This window comes from Vipera ursinii (assembly GCF_947247035.1).
Source record: "Vipera ursinii genome assembly, chromosome: 1".
In the NCBI taxonomy this organism is placed as follows: Eukaryota; Metazoa; Chordata; class Lepidosauria; order Squamata; family Viperidae; genus Vipera; species Vipera ursinii.
Window position 1 is genome coordinate 323,412,420 of NC_139512.1, and position 24,016 is coordinate 323,436,435.

The following is a 24,016-nucleotide window of genomic DNA, read 5'->3' on the forward strand; positions in this document are numbered from 1 at the left end:
TTATAACTAATAGTAAGCTTCTCCTCACATTTCTTTCAATTAATATATAATCATACTTCCAAGGCAAATTAATATTGCACTTAAGAAAGCAAGGCTATAGCTAGAAAGCTAGGCTGAAAAGCTCCAGGTGACCATTAGGGTTACATCTTGTATGAGAGATTTTAAAAAGAAGTGCTGTAGATAGCCATTATAGAAGTAATTGCTCCTCACATTCCTTTAAGTCAGTATCCTGTATTCCCAGTGCAAATTAGATTCACTATACAAGTTCAGGGAAAGCTACTGTTATCATATTACAGCCACCAAAATTCACAATCATTAGGCTGCAGAAAAGGTTAGAATTTGTGTACCTGTGCTATCATGTAGGATTTTTGCATCTCAAGAGACTTGTTCTGAGTCCTTACTGTTTCTATTTGTTGAATCACTTGAAACTGTCTTAAATTTTGTATTAACAAACCAGGGAACACTTACGTCCATTGGAGTTATATTTGTTGAACTCACACCAACTTGAGGATACTTCCAGGATGCACTGTTTTGATTCAGGTTTGACACTTTTGCTGTCCCCAACAAGAAAATAAGTTTTTAAAAAAAAACCTTAGCAAAAAGAAATTTGAAAGAAACGCTCATGTGATCTGAAAATACAGTTAGAAAAACAGAAGTCTCTTTCATATGGGTAGAAAAATTTTGTGCTGAAATGTACAGTATATATTATTATAATGATCGCTATTATTAGGCTTTGGAAAATATAGTTTTAAGGAAGAAAATGTATACCAGTTGTATGCCTTTAAATTATTCCCTCCTCCCCACTCCAGAAAAAAAGGTAATTTCTTGCCATTTAGGAGAGGATTTAAAAGACAAAATTACTATCTTAAGTCCCTTGAAGTATTATGGCCTAATTTCACACTTAAAACACCTCAAATCCAGAAATGGTCCTACACACACTGTTGACATCACATTATTGATCATGATTTCTGTTATGTATTGAATATATATAAGGTTGTGTTAATCCCTGATAAAGTGAAACTAACCTAACTCCAACTGCTTGTGAAGCTAAAATGAAACTAACCTTTAGATGACCCTGACTGTTAACTCCAACTGTTTTGGAGGGAAACTTTGAACTTTCATATTTAGGAGAGTTTTTCAAGTATTGTCATTGGTTAAGGCCCTGTGGGCTCAGAGTATAAATTACAGGCAATTGCCTGCAGTTCTCCAGTTCTAGTTTGAGTCAATAAATAATGTTGCAACTATGCTGGTCTGCTCCTTCCCTACTGAAGCCCACTACTCAATAGTTTCTATGGCCCTTAGGAAAAATATCAAGTTTTAGTCAAGAAATGCTTTTTTTTCTAAGATGATATGGATGGCAGTTATAGATGTACTGTATGTGTGTGTCCATTTCTCTTTCATTTGGGTGGTTTTTATCTGTTCCTCAGACTGAATGTAGACTCCAAGTGTGGAATAGGTCTCTAGCTCCTAACTATCCTAAGTTTTATCACATTAGTTTAAATAAAATGTGTATGTGTTGCCATGTACCCTCTTCTAATGTATATATATTTTTTCTTTGTTTCTCTCCCTCTCCTCTCCCTCTATGTGTGTATGTGTGTGTAAAAGCACTTTTCCTAATATAAACATTTCCAAACAGGATGAGTTATGATTTTAATTATGATGTTATTTATTTAATTTAAATCTATAAGTATAATAACACAACTGAACCTGATTATCTATAACAATAATCAGAGAAACTTGCAAAAACCAAAGAAAAGTTTGTAGTCCATGTCCATCCTCATTTGCTATTAAAAAAATTAATGGCATCTGGATTCAGTTCAGCTCAATATGCTTGTTTCAACCAAGCTATTTACCAGACATTCACATTAATCCTCAATATTAACTAGATTTTTATGTGTCTCTTCTCAATACACCAGATGCATCCCTTATTAGTCAGACATTTCTTTGCTAATTTAGTATCGCTGGCATGTATTTTTCTCCATAATTTCAATTGTCAGAAGAGTTTCCTTCCTGAAAGTCCCTTGTTTTTCACTATTGTTCACTATAAACCCCTCTTCCCTTTCTTCTCAGTATATTTGGGGATACTCTGAGAACCTTTTTGGTTAGCAATCTGGCTAGAGCAGCAAGCCACTCAACTCTTGTTTTTCTGGGAAATGAATTGAAAAAAAACATATATCTCTGTTTCTCATAAAATAGAAAGAATTAGGAATATAGTTCAGACACTTATGCACTCTTTATACTTTTCTATTTTTTATTTTTCTTTATTTTTTTTCTCTTTTCTTGCACCTTTTTCGTCCCCCCTTTATTAGTTTTTATCTTCTGATTTAAAATTTTTAACAAAAAATATACCTATAGGGCCTCTTAAACAATGCCCCAATTTTGCTGTTTTATGATGTCAGTGCTATTATGACTTCCAATAGCAGAAGTGCTTAAACAATACGTCTGTGGTTCCAGAGCCCTCATAGGCCTGGAGACCTCATAATCCCAAATTGATAAAGTATGTCTCACAACATTGTGAATATATGAAAGGTGCTCAAAGTACCTTTATGAGCATGAATTCTTCCAGCTGTATATAGACCATAAAAGAGTTATCTATATGGGGAAGACAAAGGAAACAAAAGACAAACATTGTGTCTTGTTATTGTGCCTCAAACTCCCCCCCCAAATTATATGTGCATTGAAATACATCACACATCTGTATGAAAGGGACAGAGTTTGTGTCCCTTCTGCCATTTTGATAAAAACCTTCAAAGTTATAGACACTGTTTGGAATGGAACCCGGTGGTTCCCTTAGACAGTTAATCTCTTTATTGCTATTTCAAATTTTACTAGTTTATCAAAACATAAAATACCAAGAAAAATGTAAATAATAGGAAAGTAGGGAAGGAAAAAGAAAGACGAATAATTGTAAGATAAGAGGGAAAAGAAAGGAAAAGCTGACTTCTGACTGTTTTTAGCACAGTAGAATAAGGTAATAACATACAACCTCAACTTTTTTACTTTTACATAGTAAATATACTGGCCATTTCTATAAAAATAAACCTACCTAAACAGCAAAACCCAAAATCATTTTTTTAATTTTTTCCACCTCAAACACAAAGTACAGAAGTAAAGGGACAGTCAAGCTACAAGGAATCAGAGTGATTCAAATATAAAGAAAGTTTCTAACAAAGAGAAATGGAGAGACAGCCATTCCCATCTCTGCAAATAACTACAACTCCCCCAAATAATAATGATCTGATAGATATAAATCTCAATAAACATTCTCAAATTTGATTTTAGGGAATTCTATAGATTGGATGAAAAAACAATCTAGAAATCCCACTTTGATAAGCATGATTAAGTACATGTATTATTAGAAGTGTAAAATAAAATAGATGAGAATAATGATCACTGCTAACTTCTGTCAGTCTTCCCAGGTAAACCAGGCAGGAAACATAACTAGATGAGCTAATTCTACTTTATTGTAAGGCTACATTAACAGAACCTTGCATGAAGGTACAGATCTCACACCATCATTTTTAACTGCCTGCTCAATTAGGCTAGGTCCTGCCTAAATTTCTTCCTCTGACTGTTAAGCCACCAGGGGCTCCCCAATCTGTTATCTGATCATTTCATATGCATCATCTCTTCCCCTCATCTTTCCAGGTCATTCTCACATACATCTTCTGTACAGAGATACTGTCTAACATTCCAACTCTATATTGGATTTTTAGGAGAAACAAAAGACACTCATTTCCCTAAGATCTTTCAAAAATAGGTTCAAGCATAGAAGGCTTGCCAAGAAATTAAAACTCAGAAGGCTAGCTAGATATCATGAAGTAATGACAATGTACAAACACCATTATCAGGCTTGCTCCCAAGCTTTAAGCACAGAACCTATAATTTTAGAGGCCGGGTGATTCAGAAGCCTTCACATGTGTCTATGTAGAAATAGGCATTATTTATTTGGGCAGAATAAATGCCCATAATAGGCATCCACAGGGGAACAGGGGAAGAGGCCAATAAGGAAATGTCTGTTGCAATGTCATGACACAAATAACAAGACTTACTGTGTTTGACACTGGGACATTGGGACACAACTAGGAAAGCCACAGTTTGTTTTGTAATTTGCAATGCAATTCTTGTCATTTTTTTCATCATCATGGTTTGTACCACATATCAGTCACTATTATGTGTGACTCATCAGAGTTAGGAAAATGAACACTAAGTTGCTATTTTTGGATTCCATATAAAGAAGAGGAAATGTAATGACATGAGATCAAAATCAATGAATAAAAGAAGAGACAATGCTTTATATAGAAAGAAAGACTCCAAAAAGAATAGAAAAGAATCAACTAGGAGATGAGGTTTCACTTAAAAAAAAGTTACAAGAAATGTGAACTGCTAAGATACTAGATTTCAACTGAAAGTCTCAGCCAATTTGTTAAAAAGATATAGGATAAGAGAAGACATTTTTGTTATTCTTCAAATTATTATCAATTATGACAGAACTAAAATTTTGACTCAGTGCTAACAAAAAATAGAAACTTTTTTCTAATGGAAGTTCTGCTTTTCTTAGCAAATATTCACCATGAATGACTTACAAAGATTTGCCTAAGACCTAAACCAATGAAGTCTAAGCCTTTTAGAAAGCACAGCAAATTTAAAATTTAGATTTTCAGATGTACACATGAAAATTAACAGTTTGAGATTTGAAATAAGATGTTTACCCACACTCTTTTAATTTATATGATTAGCATAACTTGTTTTCTCAAGTGGCACGTATTTATGAAAATTCTAGAACTGCAGCATCTGTTTTCTAACAACATGGTAGAGATAAGTATACACCTTTGCTTGCTCACATACCTTCCACTATCTTAAAAGTAAAAATAGGAAAGGATCATTCTTTAGTCAATCTAAACTGTCAGACAGCAACTGTGGGAAGTTTCTGTCCTGCATCTTTCCGAAACCTATTAGGATACACCAAGTACTGAATTAGGCAACCTGTATCCATGTCACTTTCCCAAATTCCATTTCACTCTTCCAAAATTCTACTCTTTTTCACAAGCAATGGATTATGGCAGTTATTTTTATTTTATTTAGCAATCAATTTTCAGCCACACATTTACCATTTTTTCTTTTTTTCTTTTTTTTAAATTTAGATGTTGGCTCAAATATTTAGCTCAGGTAAATATTTTGTGTTTCAAGGATGTATCCAGTATTGCATCTTTCAGGCTAATATGTTTGGAACTGGATTTTGTCCCACTGAAAGAACAAGAAAGGAAAAGCCAAGGAGAGATGAAAAAGAAGGAATGATTTTACTGCAACTAGAGCTATTTAAATATATATTATTGGGCTTCTACAGTGAATGAAAATAAGATATAAAAGGAGATGCTAAGTTTTAAAAAAATAGATCTAGGGATTATTTTGATCTTGGACAAAATGTATGGATTTGGAGAATGGGGGCAAGTTCTTACTGTTGAATATAAAATGTCCCATGTTTTATTTTACTAAAAGCCCACCCTATCCCTTCCAGATGATAACTTGGTATTTACTACAGTCCTGTGATGGAATTCTTTTAGATCCTAATGTAGCTTTGTTCCTAGGCCTTTCTAGCCACCTGGTTGAATCAACTTTCCAGGTAAGATCTTCACAGAGGTAGACTCACAGAGGAAACTCTCTTCATACAGCCCCCCCCGATGGAAAGTGGGACAGGTTCCTCCTTTTTCCTCCATAAGTCTAGCACCATCTCTTTCATCTTGCCAGTGTTCAGGTGCAAGTTGTTGTTGAAACACCATATGGATAGTTTTTGTACCTCCCCCCGTATGCTGTCTCATCCCCACCTGTAATAAGACCCACTATGGTAGTATCATCTGTGAACTTAATTATCGTAGTAGATGGGTCAGATGATACACTATCATATGTGTACGATGAGTACAGGTAGGGGTTAAGCACGCATCCCTGTGGTGAGCTGGTGCAAAGCTTCAAGGGGGTGGATAAAGCAGACCCAACCATCATTGTTTGTAACCGATCCCTGAGAAAGTCTTGAATCCAATCTCAGATGGAGGGGGGAAATTTCAAGTCAGTCAGCTTTTCAATGAGAGTGCTCAGCAAAATGGTGTTGAAATATGATATTCATTGTACCTTTGGAGAGAATATTGTTTCCCTTGGTTAAAGATGAATCAGTCAAATGCAATTGTCCTTCAATGTGATATCAATGTTTTAGCATAAGAACAGTAGATACAATGGACTACATGGAACTTTCTTACAAACCCAAGGGGAAAAAGAGATGATTTTTGTAATTTGTATTACTATAACAGCATTTGATAGGGTACCCCCAAAAAAGGAAAACCCAGGAGTACATCGAAGTAATATTTTGCTAAGAGCAAAAACATCTGAACAGTATGAAATGACTCTTAGGGTAAATAAAAACATTTGCCAATAGATGCCTCTCCTGAGAAAAAGAGACATACGATACTGCTGAAGTTGGAACACTGGTTTATAAGTCTCAGAGAAGCCCAAATGGAAACTTTTCATCCCGATCTCTAGTACTTAAACAGAGACAGTTCCTTCAGGGAGCATTCCTACTCAATAATCTTCAGTGAGATGTCCTCATGCTCACAAATCTATTTTGCTCATTTTTTAGGAGATAGCTACAAGCTGCATGTTTCCATTTCTTAATAGACATTTTCTATCTCTAATATATGAATCTCATATTGAAATGCATCATGAACCAGCCCATTGATAATTGGAATTGTTTATGCTAAAAGAAACTGCAATATCTATAATGTATCTTTCAGAATTAAAAATAAATCTATGTTGTATATACACTGAATCCAGAACAAATAAAACATAACAAATGAAGCCTCATTGCTTACCAAGGCTGATGATATTCTGCAGTGCTTTGTTTGTTCAAACAAATTGTTTTTCCTTGACATTTTAGTGTTATGATCACATGACCCAAGACATTAATTATTTCCACAAGCTAGTTAGCAGATGAGTCCTTCAGGGCCTATGGCATCTAAAAGTCAATTAATCCTCTGAGTTTTAATGGGATTGCTGGATAATATTTTAGGAGTCTATTACCCCACTAAGCAAATCTTCAGTTAGCTGGTATGGCAGAAAGTTGCATAGAGATCTATAGTTGAGCTGTAAATACAGCAAAAAATCAGATTCTTGCCCAGATGCTTTTAATACTATTCCTCTTACTAGCATTGAATAAGGATAAGGCTTTTAAGGCTTCTTCAGTCACTTTCTCTCCCTGTTTTAGTATCTTTTGTTGTTATTCATTTTTTGATTTCTCTACATTCCTGAGGGTCCCCCCCCCCAAATTTCTGAAGAGTCCCAATCAGGTTCATGCTATCATTATCTGAATTCTCAAATTCCAGCCAACTTTATTCAGATGTGATATTTCTCTATGAAGCTTGATTTGCATGGTTTCTATTTACTCCTATCTCTTATTCATTAAACATAATTAATTAGATTTATATCCTCAAGAATTTTAAGATGGGATATATAACATTTTCTCCCCCCAAACAACAATCTTGTTGCATGAAGAGACAATGGCTGTCCCAAAGTCATCAAATAATTGTCTGATAGTAAAATGTGGAGCTGAATTTGAATCTCTCCAGTGCTAGTTTACCTTAACAACTACATCACACTGGCTATCTTTTCTACATGCCTTTAAAACTTACTACAAAATTGCAGACTAATTATCTCTGTTAAAATGGAATGAACTTTAATTCTCTTGTGCTGCTCTGTGTCTTAATAAACTAGCTTGCCTGTATCAAAGAGTACACATAGTTATCAGGTCAATTCACCAAGATATGCTATTGCCAACATCAAAAATTTCCTTAATAAGCAGCTTTTGTGCTGACTTTTTTAAAAAGAAGTATTAGTTTTTATTTATTTTTTAATTTTAATTCCATTTATATCCCGCCCTTCTCCAAAGACTCAGGGCGGCTTACAAGCTTAGCAGTAGCCTTCATTCTATGTATATGCCTGCTTATTAGGGCTTTCATACACCCCCCAAGCAGCATTATTACAAAGTCAGCTTAATTGCCCCCAACAATCTGGGTCCTCATTTTACCTACCTTGGAAGGATGGAAGGCTGAGTCAACCTTCAGCCTGGTGGGATGCGAACCTGCACTAATTGCAGGCAGCTGGTGTTACTTAAGGAGGCATTAGCCCACTGCTCCACCAAGTTGAATACTCAGAACCCCTCCTAGCCTGGTTATAATTTTCAGAGGAAAATCTGGTGGTTCTTCGTGTATTTTCAGTGATCTTGTTTTTTCCAGAGAGTTTCAGCACAAGAACAATGGAGGAATCATGCTGGTGCATGACTATATGTTCTGAAACCTATTTCCTGAATATTGCTATCATAAATATGAAAGGGCACAGATATAGACATAACAGCTTTCAACTACAGAGAACCCCCCAGCTTATTGAACTAACACTCACACCATTCATCACAAAGCATGACTGATGGAAGTCCAATAGACTTAAAGGGCACCAGGTTTAGGAAGACTTCACTAAAACATCTCAAAAGCATTAAAAAGTAAATACTGCTTATACTGTAGCTAAAATGTGTTCCATCTTACAATTGTCACATAGCATAATAGCAGGGAGATAGTAAATGTGGAAAAAACATAGATTGGAAAAGAGATATTATACTGTGGATTAGATATATTTTCTCCTTATCTGACAAGAAAAGGAAATAACATTGCTTTTTGTAACAAGTCTTCAATAAATCAATGTTTCAATGGTATTACAGTGCCCTAAAAATCACTTCAGGTGTTATTTAGATATTATTGTCAAGCCTCTTTCATTTCTCGTGTGACAGTGATGGAAAATTTCAACATTAAAGAGACAATCTCAATCAGTAAACAGGAAGAGCTCTATAATGAACCAAGTTTGGGTTTGTCACAAGCTCGGATTTACTTAGTAAGGCCCATACAACCTCTTTATAATAAGATTTCACTTTGCATAACCTTTCCTTGTGGGACACGGTGGCTCAGTGGGTTAGGACGCTGAGCTTGTCGATCAGAAGGTCGGCAGTTTGGCGGGTCGAATCCCGAGTGTCGCGTAGCAGAGTGAGCGCCTGTTACTCGTCCCAGCTTCTGCCAACCTAGCAGTTCGAAAGCACGTAAAAAATGCAAGTAGAAAAATAGGGACCACTACGGTGGGAAGGTAACAGCGTTCCGTGCGCCTTTGGCGTCTAGTCATGCCGGCCACATGACCACGGAGACGTCCTCGGACAAGCGCTGGCTCTTCGGCTTTGAAACGGAGATGAGCACCGGCCCCTAGAGTCGGAAATGACTAGCACACATATGCGGGGGAACCTTTACCTTTACCTTTAACCTTTCCTTAAGGCTGTGCATGAATAATAAAGAAAAAAATCTTGTGTTCTATGCATGAAATATGCATACTGTGGCTTGGAAGCTTTTTCAAACCATTATGGGTGGGTAGCAGTTTGGCTGAGCCAAACTTGCAATATTTTGGTTGTTTCAGGGTTTTAATGATGAAGTAAAAGCCAAAGGAGTTGCTTGGGGTGAGTAGAGGAAGATTTGAGGTGTATATGCCTCTCTACTTCTCTTCTTGATGGGCTGTGTGTCAACTACCAAGCTTTCCAGTGCTTTCCTTCCTTTTACCTTCCTTTGTGTGGCTGCTGCAACTGTGATAAAATTGCCTTTTCTCCATAGTCTTCCACCCTGGAGAAATTCTGACTGGATAATTCTTGCTTTGAGTCTATGCCTGGAAAAAGCATTCCTTTTTTCCAGGGATGGGCAAGTTGAATTGTCTTTTCTGAGCATAGAATAGTCTGTGAACGGAACATTTTGCATGTCCCTACCTTTTGTGAAAAATACACTTAATAAGGTATCTTTTGAAATTAATCATGATTTCAGAATGGTAGAATCTGCAATAGAGGCCTATTTTCCACTAAATCTGCCACTAAACACAAAACCCAAATAGGCTTAACGTGTTTAAATGAGACTGGGCAGGCACTGTGAAAAAAAATTCTTCTAAGCAGCTCCCAATTACATTCTACTTATTGGAAACCTGCCTGAAAGTAAATCTATTTGCCACCATGTTTTCAATTCTGCTATATGGTTGTCCAACTGTATACCTGACATAATCCTCAAACAATAAACACATTACAATATGCCATATATTTTACAATGCATTGCATTGTATGTACAGTATGCAAACAAAATAGACATTTTAACTAAATAAACTCTCCCTCATTTACTCACATATGCAGTCATTTTCCTACCAGCTAAGAATTGGCAATCATTGCCAGAGCCATTGCTCTCACCTAAAAGATCAATAGCATTGCTGCTAAGAATACTAGTGGCAGAAAATATACTTAAATTACTCTGTTACTCTGTTCAGTACATTTTCATCCTGAAATTCGATTTACAAAGTGCCTAAAAAATACAAATATTTTTGTCAACTTTGTTTGAATAAATCCATGTTTTAAGTTTCTTTTAACACTAACATTTTTGGCCCTCTTTCTTTAATTTTTGCATGTTAAATTCTTTATTTTTGCACTCTTATTCACACTATCAATACCATTTTATGTTTTTGTCTCTGTACCACTTTTCTTTTAAAGAAATCAAATTTTGGGTTTATAAATATGCTGATGAATTACAATAACAAGCATATATATATATATATATATATATATATATATATATATATATATATATATATATATATATATATATATATGCAAAATAATTGCAATTCTATGCATATTGCTTAGGTGTAAGACACGGTGAGAATAAATAGCATTGATTTCTTGGTGAAGAGATGTAAGATTATGCTGTTTGTATAGATTTAACACTGCAGAAATCTGTAATGTAAATGTAATGTGTATGAAGTGAAAAATACTTATTAAAAATACAAACACACACAAATGTTGTTTCAGTTTTAGGAGAGTATGCCTAATAATGAAATCAGTGTATGAAGATACTTAGGCTTTGAATTATTATGCAACTAAAATATATCTTAAATATATAAATGTACTTGAAAATAATCAAAGTCAAATTGAGCAACATTATAGTAGAAATCATTGCCTGTAGCTAGGAAAATAGCAAATGGTATTTCACATATCTCTTTGTTGTTCTGTCTCAGTGTGATGGGTCATTGCTTGATGAACAGAACATTTATAAATGACCTTCCACATAAAAACAGTTATGATAAAATATATGGGATAATCTAAAATAGTAAATAATTTAATCAAATAGATTAATTATTTAACCTATGTAGCAAAAAGCGTTCACCATTAATATGAGCAAATAAAGACTTCAGCTGAGTGTAAATATTTCCACAGATCAAGGATTTCAACCTTGTCCTAATATTAGATACAACAATGAATATTTAAATACCCATAATTCTATTCTCTTTCATAGAATTATAGAATGGGAAGGCACCACTGAAGTCATTTAGATCATCCTCTTGCTTCATGTAGAATAACCCTGGCAGATGACCATCCAACCTTTATTTGAAGACTTCCAGTGATGGATCATTCACTGCATCATGTAGCAGCCTGTTCAACTGGTTGCCAGTTCAGACATGCATACCCATGCTTCTTGACTTCTAACTTGAACTTACATCTTTGCGGTTTTAATTCAATGTTTCTGTTTCTGGTCTACTCTACTCCCTCAAGTCTATTACTTAAGCCAGTCCAGATCTTTTTGAATCTTCTTTTTCATCTCTAAAATACTGTCATAGCTGTATGTCATCTCCAAACTGGATAAGGGTCATCTCAGTTACTTCACTGAACTCATGTATGAAAACAGTGAACAGAATAGAATCCTTGGCAGTGCAGCCACCTGATATTTCTTTCCAAGATGAAATAAAACCATTAATAAGCATCATTGGGTAGAACCATTCAATCAACTTTGAGGCCATCTTGAGCCCATTTAACAATTTTATCATTTAGTGCATAGTCACCAGATGGGTGACTTAAGGCCAGCCACTCTATTCAGCCCTCACAGGATTGTTGTGGGAAAAATAGGAGGAGGAAGGTGTGTTGGATATGGTTGCTGCCTTAAGTTATTTGGAAAAATAGTAAAGGCAGGATAAAAAATAAATGTAAATATATATTTTACCATTTCTTTAATGATATCATGAGAATCTTTGTTGAGTGTTTTGCTATTATACTATATGTGACTTTCTTCTTGTCTATTAACCTAGTAAGTTAGTCAAGAACAAAGAATATCAGATTCATCTGCCATGACTTATATGTGACAGGCCTATGTTGTCAACTATTAATTGTTGCATTCTTATACAAGTGGCCTCAGTTATGAAGTTTAATAATAATCTGCTTGAGAACTTTTCCTCAAAAGATGTCAAGATGATCCCAAAGGTGCTTTTTCAAGAAGCAACTAGACTTTCTTATTTTTATTTGAAGATATTTTGCCTCTCATCCATGAAGCTTCTTCGGCTCTGATTGGATTGTGGGGAATGGAAGGATTTATATTCCTTGCAGACAGCTGGTCTTTTGCGTTCTTTTAGAGCAAGGGTGTCAAACTCACAACGTGAAATGATGTGTTGTGACATATCACAACTTTTTTTGCCACTGCCGGCAATGGGGTAGGTGCAGTTTCGCTATGATGTATCTGGCCTGTGGGCTGGCAGTTTGACACCCCTGTTTTAGAGAGTCACTGAGGTCACCTGGAGGTTTATCAGTGTCCTCAGGGTCTCCTGAGTAGTGCAAATGGGTATGGAGCCTTCTTGGAACTACTGAAAGGACTGTGTTATGGAGCTGTGCTTTCTGCAAGATGTTTTCTTCTTTGTGTCTCTTCACTGTTGAACACAGGTGCAGGTTGTTGTGGGTGAGTCAGTGTTGTCTGTATCTCAAACGGAAGCACAAATGGTTCCTGTAGTCTGCTTCCATTCCCCACCATCCAATCAGTGCTGAAGAAGCTTCTTGCATGAGAAGTGAAACGTCTTCAAAGAAAAATAAGGAAGTCCAGTTGCCTCTTGAGAAAGGAGCTTTGGGACAACCATGACCTGGATGACTGAGAATTTCCATGGACATGTCAAGGTGATATAACTGTCATTTCCCAGATCTTCTTCCTCCCTTTTATGAAGATAATGACCTGGAAGTTCACTTAATTTCCAGGAGTTTTCAAAGTTTAACAAATAAAACGAAAATGATTATTAGTGATTCAGTTATTAACTCTGTTATTTACTTTCAATACAGGATTCATATTTCCTGCATTTATTTCATTTTCCCCTTTTCTTCCATGCTTGTTTTCTCAAAATATACATAACATACTTTCACCAATTCTCATTTTTCTCATAAACAATGAAAAGTTATGCTTTTAAATTTGTATCCATTCTTTGCGTGTGCACTTATGAATAGACCTATGCTGAAATCATGTATTTAAAACAAGCAGACCTTTTTAAAAGTAGATACTCAGCAAACAGTCAGCAATCTGTAATTCTTATTTTTCTGTAAAACCAAAGCAATCTAGATGGCATCTATTCATACTGTATTATTGACATACTTTTTAATCCTTTAATTCCTAATTAAACCTACATTAAAGTTTTTCTCTGCATATATTAAGCTGTCTCATAGCTTGCATCACCTTTATACAGATCACATTTCTCTCATTTTTAACAGTTGCACACATCCACAACATATCTGTTTTCCTTCATTCATTTTCTTTATTAATTTTTGCAATTTCTCATTTGCTACTCTTATATGCCAAGTGACAATCTACCATACATAATTGTCATCAACAGATGGTTCCATAAATATTGACTCTTACCAGCCAAATTGCCTTTGATCAATTGAGGGATTCATACAATTATTTTAGCAAGGATGAGTAGCAATAAAAACCTTAATTGTACCCATGGGACATACAACATTTTCTCCTAATTTTAAAGGCAGTGCTGGGCATTTTGACACCATTTGATCAAAGCAAAACCTAATATTATCCCAAATGTGCTCATCCTTTTCTCGATAAACTAAGAGTTCTAATCTAAATGCTACTACACAAGCCAAGATTTTGTTCTCAGATATACACTGTCAACATGCATTTCTAGTTGCTTATTTAGTAATTCTGTAGATTTCTGAATGACATCTCCCTATACTGGTTTTTGCTGTTAGTATAAAATATTGTCCTCATTCAGAATCTTTCATCTTTGACATCCTTGGGATTAGAAAGCACAAAAATGTTACTATTTTCATCTGTTAGATTTTGAGAATTAAGATACAATCCTTAATTCTTTATCACTAGGCATAAACTGTACAGTGAAAAGTTTATTCTATGTGTATAGCTGCCCATTTGTGATTTTGAGCAGTTTGGTTAAAAAAACAATGAAATAACATGATTAGTAAACAATGTGTAGGAAAATAGTAAAAACAATTGTTGCCTTTTCAGACTACTTATTGGGAAGAACTAAACCAGAAAGGTCAATCTTTTCTGTGCTTGAAAGTGGACATAAAAAGAGAATTTAGTGAGAAACTTTAATCAGTAACTATGGAAAAGATTGATATTGTGGTTGCTATCTAGTTTAGGCTTCTGAAGGGCTTTTTGCCAGCTATGCTAGGAAAGCAGTACTTTCCCTCCCTATCACATATAGTGCTCCAGCAATCTGTTTCTTCATGGCAATTTGCATGGCTTCATCAAAGCTTCCCACCCTCGATACAAAGCATTCTTATGCATCACTGTCTGATGAGCTGGCATAATGCTGAGTGTCCTCAACCTCCCTGAAAGGGAACACAGCATGTCATTGCAAGAGCCTAGATGATTGTTGGCTGGGCATTCTGGAAATGAGATACTCCAGGCCAGCCCTAAATTGCAGGTGCCAAAGTGGATGCATCAGTTCTACACTCATAAGCAGTTTGGGACCACTAATGATCCTTCATCTCCATTAATAGATGTCCTAATTTCTTCTTCAGCCTATGCCATGTAAATGATCACAGGCCACTTCATATGGAGGAGAGGAATTTGCATAGATAACATTAATCAACAATCACTCTGTCTCACAGAAATAGCATAGCAGATGGCTGCAGCACTGGGATGAGTGACTGTCTTTTGCCTTAGCAACCTAGGTGCACAGTCAGTCAGGAAAATTAGTTTATTGTGGTTGTGATTTATTTAGGCTTCAGCTATCATTTCCTAAACAACTCTACAAAATGTCAGATTTTTTAAAATGAAAATTAGTTTCTCTCTGGTTTTCTAGTAGGTAAGAAAGCAAGTTTTTGTTGATGTTATAACTCTGAGATTGTGATGTAATCCATCAATTTGTTTACCGGGAAAAAGGTTTTTTTTTTTCAAACCCAAAAATGGTTCTAATGAGAGAATTCCAAGGAAAACATGGCTAACTGAAGTTGGATCCATGAAGAGCAGAGCTGACAATTGAGGTAGAATAAAGAGCCAGCAAATGGACCAACTCTTTTTTTGAAGAAGTTTTATTAGTTTTTATAGGGTTAAGGGGGGTGTGTAAGAGGATGGGAATTAGGGTTGGGGTACAGGAAAGGTTGGGGGTTAGGGTTGGGTTTTCCCCCAATAACATTCAATATTTGGCAAATGGCATATTGTCTGGGTAAATATATATAAATAAAAGTAATAAAGCTAATAATTGATAACAATGATAGGTATGATAGATTATCATAAACAATACTAAGTTTTCAATGTATAGTATTTTTTTTACTCAAATAAATTCAAAATTGCGTATCACATACCTTTCTCTCTAACTCGCTTATCTAGCCATTGATAGAATTTTTTCCAAGTTCTATAGTAAACTGAACGCTCTTTCTCTTTAATCTCTAAAGTTAATCTATCCATTTCTGCACAGTCCAATATTTTCTTGATTAATGCTTCTTCAGTCGGTAACTTTTCATTTTTCCAATATTGGGCATACATAATTCTCACTGCTGTCAATACGTGTAACATTAAGTATCCACTCTCCTTGTCATAGTTGGGGCCTATCATTCCTAACAGAAACAATTCTGCTTTAAATTCTATTTGTTTTTAATCATCTTCTCCAACCATAAATGTATCTTAAGCCAAAACCTTTTAGCTATAGGACTTGACCACCAGATATGGTAATAAGTACCTGGTCTTTGGTTACATTTCCAACACACATTTGAAGTATTTTTAAACATTTTGGCTAGTCTCACTGGTGCCATGTGCCATCTATAAAACATTTTATACAAATTTTCTTTATATTATACAGCTTTGGTTAATCTAATATTTCTATCCCATAACTTTTCCCATTCTTCAAGCTCTATAGTATGTCCAATGTTTTTTGCCCATATTATCATTGTTTCTTTAACTTGTTCCTCCTCCATCTTTAAGTTAAGCAGAAATCTCTAAAGTTTTTTGATCAACTTTTCATCTGTTTTTAGCAATGTAAGATCAAGTTCTGTGTCCTTATAGAGCCCTGTTGTTTTCACATCTTTTTCATATCTTGATTGGATTTGTAGGTATGGTCACCATGATAGGTCAATACCTTGTTGTTGTAAGACTTGTCTGATTTCAATCTTCCTTCATTGTCCAGTAAGTCTTTATATGTTACAAGTTTATCCTAGTTAATTAAGTTTGGGTAAGCAAAGGCTTCCATTGTTGAAAGCCATTCAGGTATCTTAATATATATTTTTTCTTTTATTTTTTCCCATTCTAAGAGAAGTGCATTTCTTTTTTTTTTAATTGAAAAGTTTTAACATACATTTTATCTTTAACAGTCCCCCCTCCCCCTCCCCTACCCCTCCCTCCCTGCCCCTCTCCCCCTCCCCCCCGACTTCCCAGAGCTAAGTACAAGGTATAAAAACAAAAAAAAAATCATAAACATCCATATGCTAACAACCATAAACTCTAAAATCTATCACTCTCTAGCTCATATAGGATAACTACAAACACTATTAATATTAAATATATAAAAAAAGAAAAAAGAAAAAAGAAAAAAGGAAGGAAGACTTATTCAAATGCTACATGAAACTTTTTAGTCCCATATTTGTTCTGGATATACTCAATCCATTTTCTCCACTCCATAATATAACATTCTTGCGAGTGATCTTTCAAATAAGCCGAAATCTTTGCCATCTCTGCCAGGTCAGAAACCTTTAAAGTCCATTCTTCTATAGTCGGCAGTTCCTCCTTCTTCCAATACTGACCTATTAAGAGTCTTGCTGCCGTAATTAAATTCAACATCAACTTAGTGTCCACAACCGTAGCATCTGTAATTATTCCCAACAAAAAAAGTTGCGGACAAAACTTTATCCTTTGCTTGAAAATCTTCTGCATGTTCCACCAAATTTTTATCCAAAAGGCCTTAACCTTTTTACAAGTCCACCATATGTGAAAATATGTTGCATCTTCATCGCCACACCTCCAGCATTTGGGCTGATAATTCGGATACATACTTGCAAGCTTTTTAGGATCTAGATGCCATCTATAAAACATTTTATAAAAGTTCTCTCTTAAGTTTTGAGCTTGTGTAAATTTTACGTTCCTCACCCAAATCTTTTCCCACGTGTCCATTGTAATAACTTCTTGGATGTTTTGGGCCCATTTTATCATACAATCCTTAACAAGTTCTGTTTCTGAGTCAATTTCTATCAATGCAAGATATATCCGTTTAATATGTGCTGGACCCTGATTTCTAATTTGCTTTATCAGGTTTTCATCAGTCATTGTAAAACCAGTTTTCTGATCTTCTTTCCACAAGGCCCGTAACTGAATATATTGAAACCAAGTTTGAACAATCTTCTCATCTCGCAAGAGACTGTATGGTTTCAGACACCAGACATTTCTTTCCAAGCTTAAAATCTCCTTATACGTAGTCACATCATGTTTAAAACCAACATTTATATTTTCTATTGCGTGTTTTGGGATTGCCCACAATGGTATCTTACAGTCTAACTTATGTCTATACTTCTTCCAAACTCTCAACAATGCCTGTCTTAAAATATGCACTCTAAACACATTATCTACCTTCTTATCATACAACAAATATGCATGCCAACCAAACAACAAGTCGTGGCCCTCAAGATTTAATAACCTCTCTTGTGTCAAATTAATCCAATCACTTATTCCTGCTAACGCAGCAGCTTTATAATATAATTTAAGATTGGGCATTTTAAGACCACCTCTTTCACGAGTATCCTGCATAATCTTAAGTTTAACTCGTGGCCTTTTCCCTGCCCAAACAAATTTATTGATACCTCGCTGCCATTCCTCCAGATTAGAATCTTTCTTAAGAACCGGTATCATTTGAAATAAGAATAAAAATTTAGGCAGGACATTCATTTTCACTGCTGCGATTCGCCCCAACAAAGACAATTGCAATTTTTCCCAGCTCTCCATTTCTTTTTGAATTTTGCCCCATAGTTTTTCATAGTTATTTTTATATAACTTTGTATTAGAGGGCGACAGAAGCACCCCCAAATATTTGACCCTTTTAGCAATCTCAAATCCAGTTAATCCTTCTAAAAGAGCCTTTTGCGATACTGTCATATTTTTGGCCAGAATTTTAGTTTTTTGTGCATTAACTTTAAATCCAGAAACCTTCCCATATTGCATTATTATCTCCATCAGGTCCACAACAGAGTTCTCCGGCTGGGTCACTGTAACAACCAGATCGTCTGCGAACGCTCTCAATCTATAATCCTGATCTCTAATTTGTATACCCTTAATTCTTTCCGAGTTCCGTATTTTTACCAATAATATCTCCAATGTTAACACAAATAACAAAGGCGATAACGGACACCCTTGCCTTGTGCCCTTCTCAATATTACATGCTTCTGTCAAACTATTGTTAACTATTATTCGGGCAGTTTGTTTTTGATATAATGCCCTAATTGGTTGCAAAAATTTATCCCCAAAATTCATTTTATCTAAAACTTTCATCAAAAATTGCCAGTTCAATTGATCAAAGGCTTTTTCAGCATCTAAAAAAATTAGCGCTGCAGGGATCTGGTTGTTCCTTTCCAAAAACTCTAACACATCAACTATATCCCTCACATTATTTTTCATTTGCCTACCACTAATAAACCCAGTTTGGTCCCCATGAATCACCTGTTGCAGAACCCTCATCAATCTATTAGCCAACACCTTAGCAAATATCTTGTAATCTGTATTTAAAAGTGATATCGGTCTATAGTTTTTTACTTGAGTAGCATCTTGATCTTCCTTCGGAATCAAAGAGATAAAAGCAGTTCTCCAAGATGGAGGCACCTTTCCCCCTCTCTGAATTGTCTGGAACAGTTCCTTTAACGGTCTTATCAACTCTAATTGTAAATTTTTGTAGTAAGCCGCAGTCAAACCATCCGTACCTGGCGCTTTATCCACCTTCAACTCCTTAATTGCTGTAAGAATTTATTTTTCTGTTATCAATTGATTAATCTCCTCTTTTTGTGCTTGCGTAAGAACCGGGATGCTAGCATTCTCCAAATATACATCAATGTCTTTTTCATTAATCTTCTCCTTAGCATATAATTTAGAATAAAAATCCACAAAGGCTTCCTTAATAAGATTCTGTTGAAACACAACCTTTCCCTTATGCTCAATTTTATCTATATTAGAAGCCCTTTGCTTTTTCCTCAGTCTGTAAGCTAGCCATCTACCTGGCTTATTAGCATTGCAAAAAGTATTATGCCTGGCAAACCGCAAATTGGTTGCCACTTGGTCAGCCATTAGTTTGTCAAATTGTCCTCTTAATAGCTTAATAACCTCCTTAGTCTTCACATCCAATGGGTTCAAAATCAAGGCCTTTTCTTTTTCCTTAATTTCATTCTCCAATTCTTTCCTTCTGGCTTCCAAAATATGTCTGTGTTTATTATTCATATATATCAACACCCCTCTCATATAGGCCTTGCTAGCATCCCAAACCATGTCCATAGAAGTATCCTTATTCATATTAATTTCAAAAAAAATCCTTCATCCGCTGTTTACATTCTTCCACATTTCTCTAATTTCTAAACAAATTCTCATTTACGCGCCACGAGCGCCTATCTCTATTGTCCTTATTGATCTCTAACCAAACTGGACTATGGTCAGAAATAGCTCTTGCACAGATCTTTACCTTCTTAATCCTAGAAAAAAAGTCATTAGTCAGCAAAATGAAATCAATCCTGGAAAAAGATTGATGTCTATCAGAAAAAAAAAGTATAATCCTTTTCATGCAGGTGTGTGTCACGCCAAATATCTCGCAATTCCAAATCATCCTTCATTTCAAAAAAAGATTTAGGCAATCTGGCATGACTTGGAGCACGCTTAAAAGAACCAGCCTTATCCATCTGTACATCCAAAACACCATTCCAGTCCCCCATAAAAATAAACGATTTGTAATCCAACTGAGTAAGCTTTGTATGAAGTAAACTAAAAAAATCAGCTTGTTGTTGATTAGGAGCATACAGTCCAACTAAAAGCGTTTTTTTTTGCCTTCTAGCAACAAATCTATCATAACATATCTTCCATGCTTATCTGCTTCAATTAAGTCCGCTGTTAAAGCACTTTTAACATAAACAACCACTCCATTTTTCTTATTCATTGCAGAGGCAACAAATTGCGTGCCCAACCTTGAGTTCGATAAATACTTTTGGTCCATAACCCTAATATGCATTTCTTGCAAACATATAACATCAATCTTGAATTGTTTTAAATATTGAAAAACTTTCTTTCTCTTCTGTGGTGAATTTAGTCCATTAACGTTCCAGGTTAGAAATTTAGTCACCATGCGTGGCATCCCGAAGCTGTTGGAGCACATCTTTAATAGCCCCTCTATCTCCTTTGGGCCGCGCTCCTCCCACTGCTGCACTGTAAGTACGCTTTGAAAGTTCCATAAACTTCTGCTGGTCTTGTTCTTTTATTTGTTTTGCTCGTTTTAAAGAGGCACGCGTCACCCTCTGCTCTCCAGCAACAACAGACGAGGCTATAATTTGATCCCCTCCAGCACCATTCTCCTCTGTCTGTCCACCTTCGGCCTCTTGAGGTTTTCCTTCTCCAGATCCCTTTGCAGCTTCCAAAAGTAGTAGAGGGGTTGCTTTTAAAACATTATTGTAGAAATCATGCGCCTGTGTCACAGTAACCAGACGATATCTTTTACCTTCATGCATCACCACCAATCCGACTGGAATCTCCCATCTGAACTTTATATCACGTTGCTTAAGTTCCTGCACAAGAAATGCAAAATCCTTCCTTCTCCTTAAAATCTTTGGAGGAATTTCTTTTAAAACCAAAACTTCTTGGTCAGCAACCACAACTTTAGTATCATAAGCGGCTTGAATAACTTCATCTCTAGTTTCTCTCTTTATAAAATAAACCACCATATCTCTAGGTAGCTTTCTCTGCCTAGCAATCCATGAGTTTACACGGAAAACTTTATCCATTCATCCCTTTATTTCAGATGCTGGCTGACCCAATACTGCTTCCAGAGCCTCAGAAATCAGCTGCTTTAGGTCTTCTTTAGTATTCTCTTTTAAGCCTCTGATTCTAATAGCATACTGCATCTGATGATACTGGACAAGACTCAATTCTCCGTCCATTTTATCCCTTAAATCTTCATTCTCCAGTACCTTTACTTCTAGTATAGCATTCTTTTGACTCAGATCCTCCACTTTTTCGTCCAAACCTTGCACACATTCAGCCACGCTTTCCACTGTAGACAAAATGTCTACCCTCATCGCACTGAACTTCTCTTCTATCCTCTCCTCCAGTTTCTCCAGTTTCTCCTCCACCTTTGCCAACTTATCACCCAGCATTTCTGATATTACCTGGGATTGTTTTTCAAGGGCATCTTTTAAGTCCTTCGATGTCAATGCGGCAGGAGGAAGCAAAGCTTGCAACGATGTCTGTTGCACCGGAGAAGTTCCTGCACTCCGAAGGGTTTTTGATGGAGGTTTAGCCGCCATCTTTTTACTTTCACTTGTTGCGCACTTTCACTTTAAGTTTATAAAGTCCATTAAGCTAGAGAGTAAGAATAAAAGTCCTCTTCATCTTGACCTCCTGTACCGCTCTGCCTGCTCCTTTTTATTCCAGGGTATTTCCTTCTGGCAGGGGTGGTCGCAAACGCCTGGCCCTGCTCCAAAAATCCCGGAGCAGAGACGCTGAACAGCTGGGAGCAACCCAGGCTACGGGGGAGTTCAATCCTTCAGCTGCCCAAGCTTTAAGCTCAGGCGGCCCCGGAGAACTCAACCCCTACCTGGGGCCTCACCCCCTCCTCTTCTCCCGAGGAGGGGGCTTCAAATCCACCCAAACAGCTGATCGGCGCTGTTTCGGGTGAAAACAACTCAGCTGAGCAGCGGGCAGCCCGAAACGGCTGTCTTCGGCGCCGCGCCGCCATGTCCGAGAAGTGCATTTCTTATAGCATGGTTCTGGAAATATCTATGTGCTTTATTCTTCCCATACCACAGAAAGGCATGCCAGCCAATCTGCAGGCAAATGGACCAACTCTTCATGATTCCTCTCAGGACAAGGAAAGGAACACAACTGCTCCAGATAACTGATCTTCACAAGGAAATGACAAAACAGCAACTCCAGTGGCTTTAGAGCACTGAGAGACAAGGGAATGTCATTGTAGTCCAAACTATAGTTTATGTCTTTAAAATGAACACAGGGTTCACATATTCCCTTTCTTAATCACTTTCAGAAAATGCTTGTTAATTGCTTTTTGGATATTAGCAGCCCTCATTATGGCAGGTTTTATTACACTGGGTGAGTTATCTTCACCTTAGCAAAATAAGTTTCATATAAGTTTAAGAACTTTAAAAATTCTCTCTATTTTGGAATAAATATAAAAATGGTGATTAGAGCATTAATTTTGGAAATCAATATTGCTCTGTGAAAGTAGTATTACCACAATATATTATTTTGAACAGGTTGATTTGAAATAAAATTTTGAAATCAATTATCAACATTCTTTCTGTGGGAAAATGTTGTTTTGAGTACTTAAAAATATGATTAGATGGGTTTTAAGGTCGGACACTAAAGGGAACCAGAAGGAATTACTTACCGATACATCATATATAATGCAGCAAGTTACTAATGACATACTAATACATAATGGAGAAAAACACTTTAATATTGGATGTGTTGAAAGATATTTGTGAACAATGGACCCAGAAATTAACTTTAAAAATGTGTGCCATTATAGACAAACTGATGTGTAGAAAATGTTACACTGGATATACAAATAATATATATATATTCAAAAAGCCTTGACAAATACTTAAACATATATATATATATATATATATATGTTTAAGTATTTGTCAAGGCTTTTTGAATGGACCTTGCTAATTAACTCTTTCATTCCTGTTTTGGCCCGGCTCAGGGCTTATCCACAGGAACTAGTCAACTTATGACAGCTCATTATTTGTGCAAATTATTCAAATTGCTAATAAAGAATTTGGGAGGCTAAGGTGATCATTTCGAACTCATTTATGTTCTCATCAGTTAGTCATACCCTTTATCTGAGATTCGAACCCGGGCTGATTGTATATCAGGCAGTGTTTTAACCTCCTGAGCCACGGGGTTCTTTCTCTCTTATATTAGCTGGAAGGCAAGGCAAATGTATGTTTAAGTATTTGTCAAGGCTTTTTGAATGGACCTTGCTAATTAACTCTTTCATTCCTGTTTTGGCCCGGCTCAGGGCTTATCCACAGGAACTAGTCAACTTATGACAGCTCATTATTTGTGCAAATTATTCAAATTGCTAATAAAGAATTTGGGAGGCTAAGATGATCATTTCAAACTCATTTATGTTCTCATCAGTTAGTCATACCCTTTATCTGAGATTCGAACCCGGGCTGATTGTATATCAGGCAGTGTTTTAACCTCCTGAGCCACGGGGTTCTTTCTCTCTTATATTAGCTGGAAGGCAAGGCAAATGTATGTTTAAGTATTTGTCAAGGCTTTTTGAATGGACCTTGCTAATTAACTCTTTATATATATATATAATACCTGGATAACTTTTTTATATTGGATTTACACAACAGACCTGTTAAAGTTGTGAAGAAATTTGTGAGAAGGGACAAAAAAAGTGAGAAGAAATCAAGTTCTATGACTTTATT

The 24,016-nt window shown here is 36.0% G+C and overlaps 1 long non-coding RNA gene across 1 annotated transcript in view; it reads left to right on the top strand.

Annotated features, from left to right (window-relative positions):
• Positions 1-22,597, top strand: part of LOC310633089 — a 262,877-nt gene extending 240,280 nt beyond the window's left edge. Inside the window, exons 2-3 of the long non-coding RNA XR_014490984.1 lie at positions 16,183-16,634; positions 22,298-22,597. This is a non-coding gene — a long non-coding RNA (uncharacterized lncRNA). The remainder of the gene's footprint in view (positions 1-16,182; positions 16,635-22,297) is intronic.
• Positions 22,598-24,016: the final 1,419 nt, after the last annotated feature.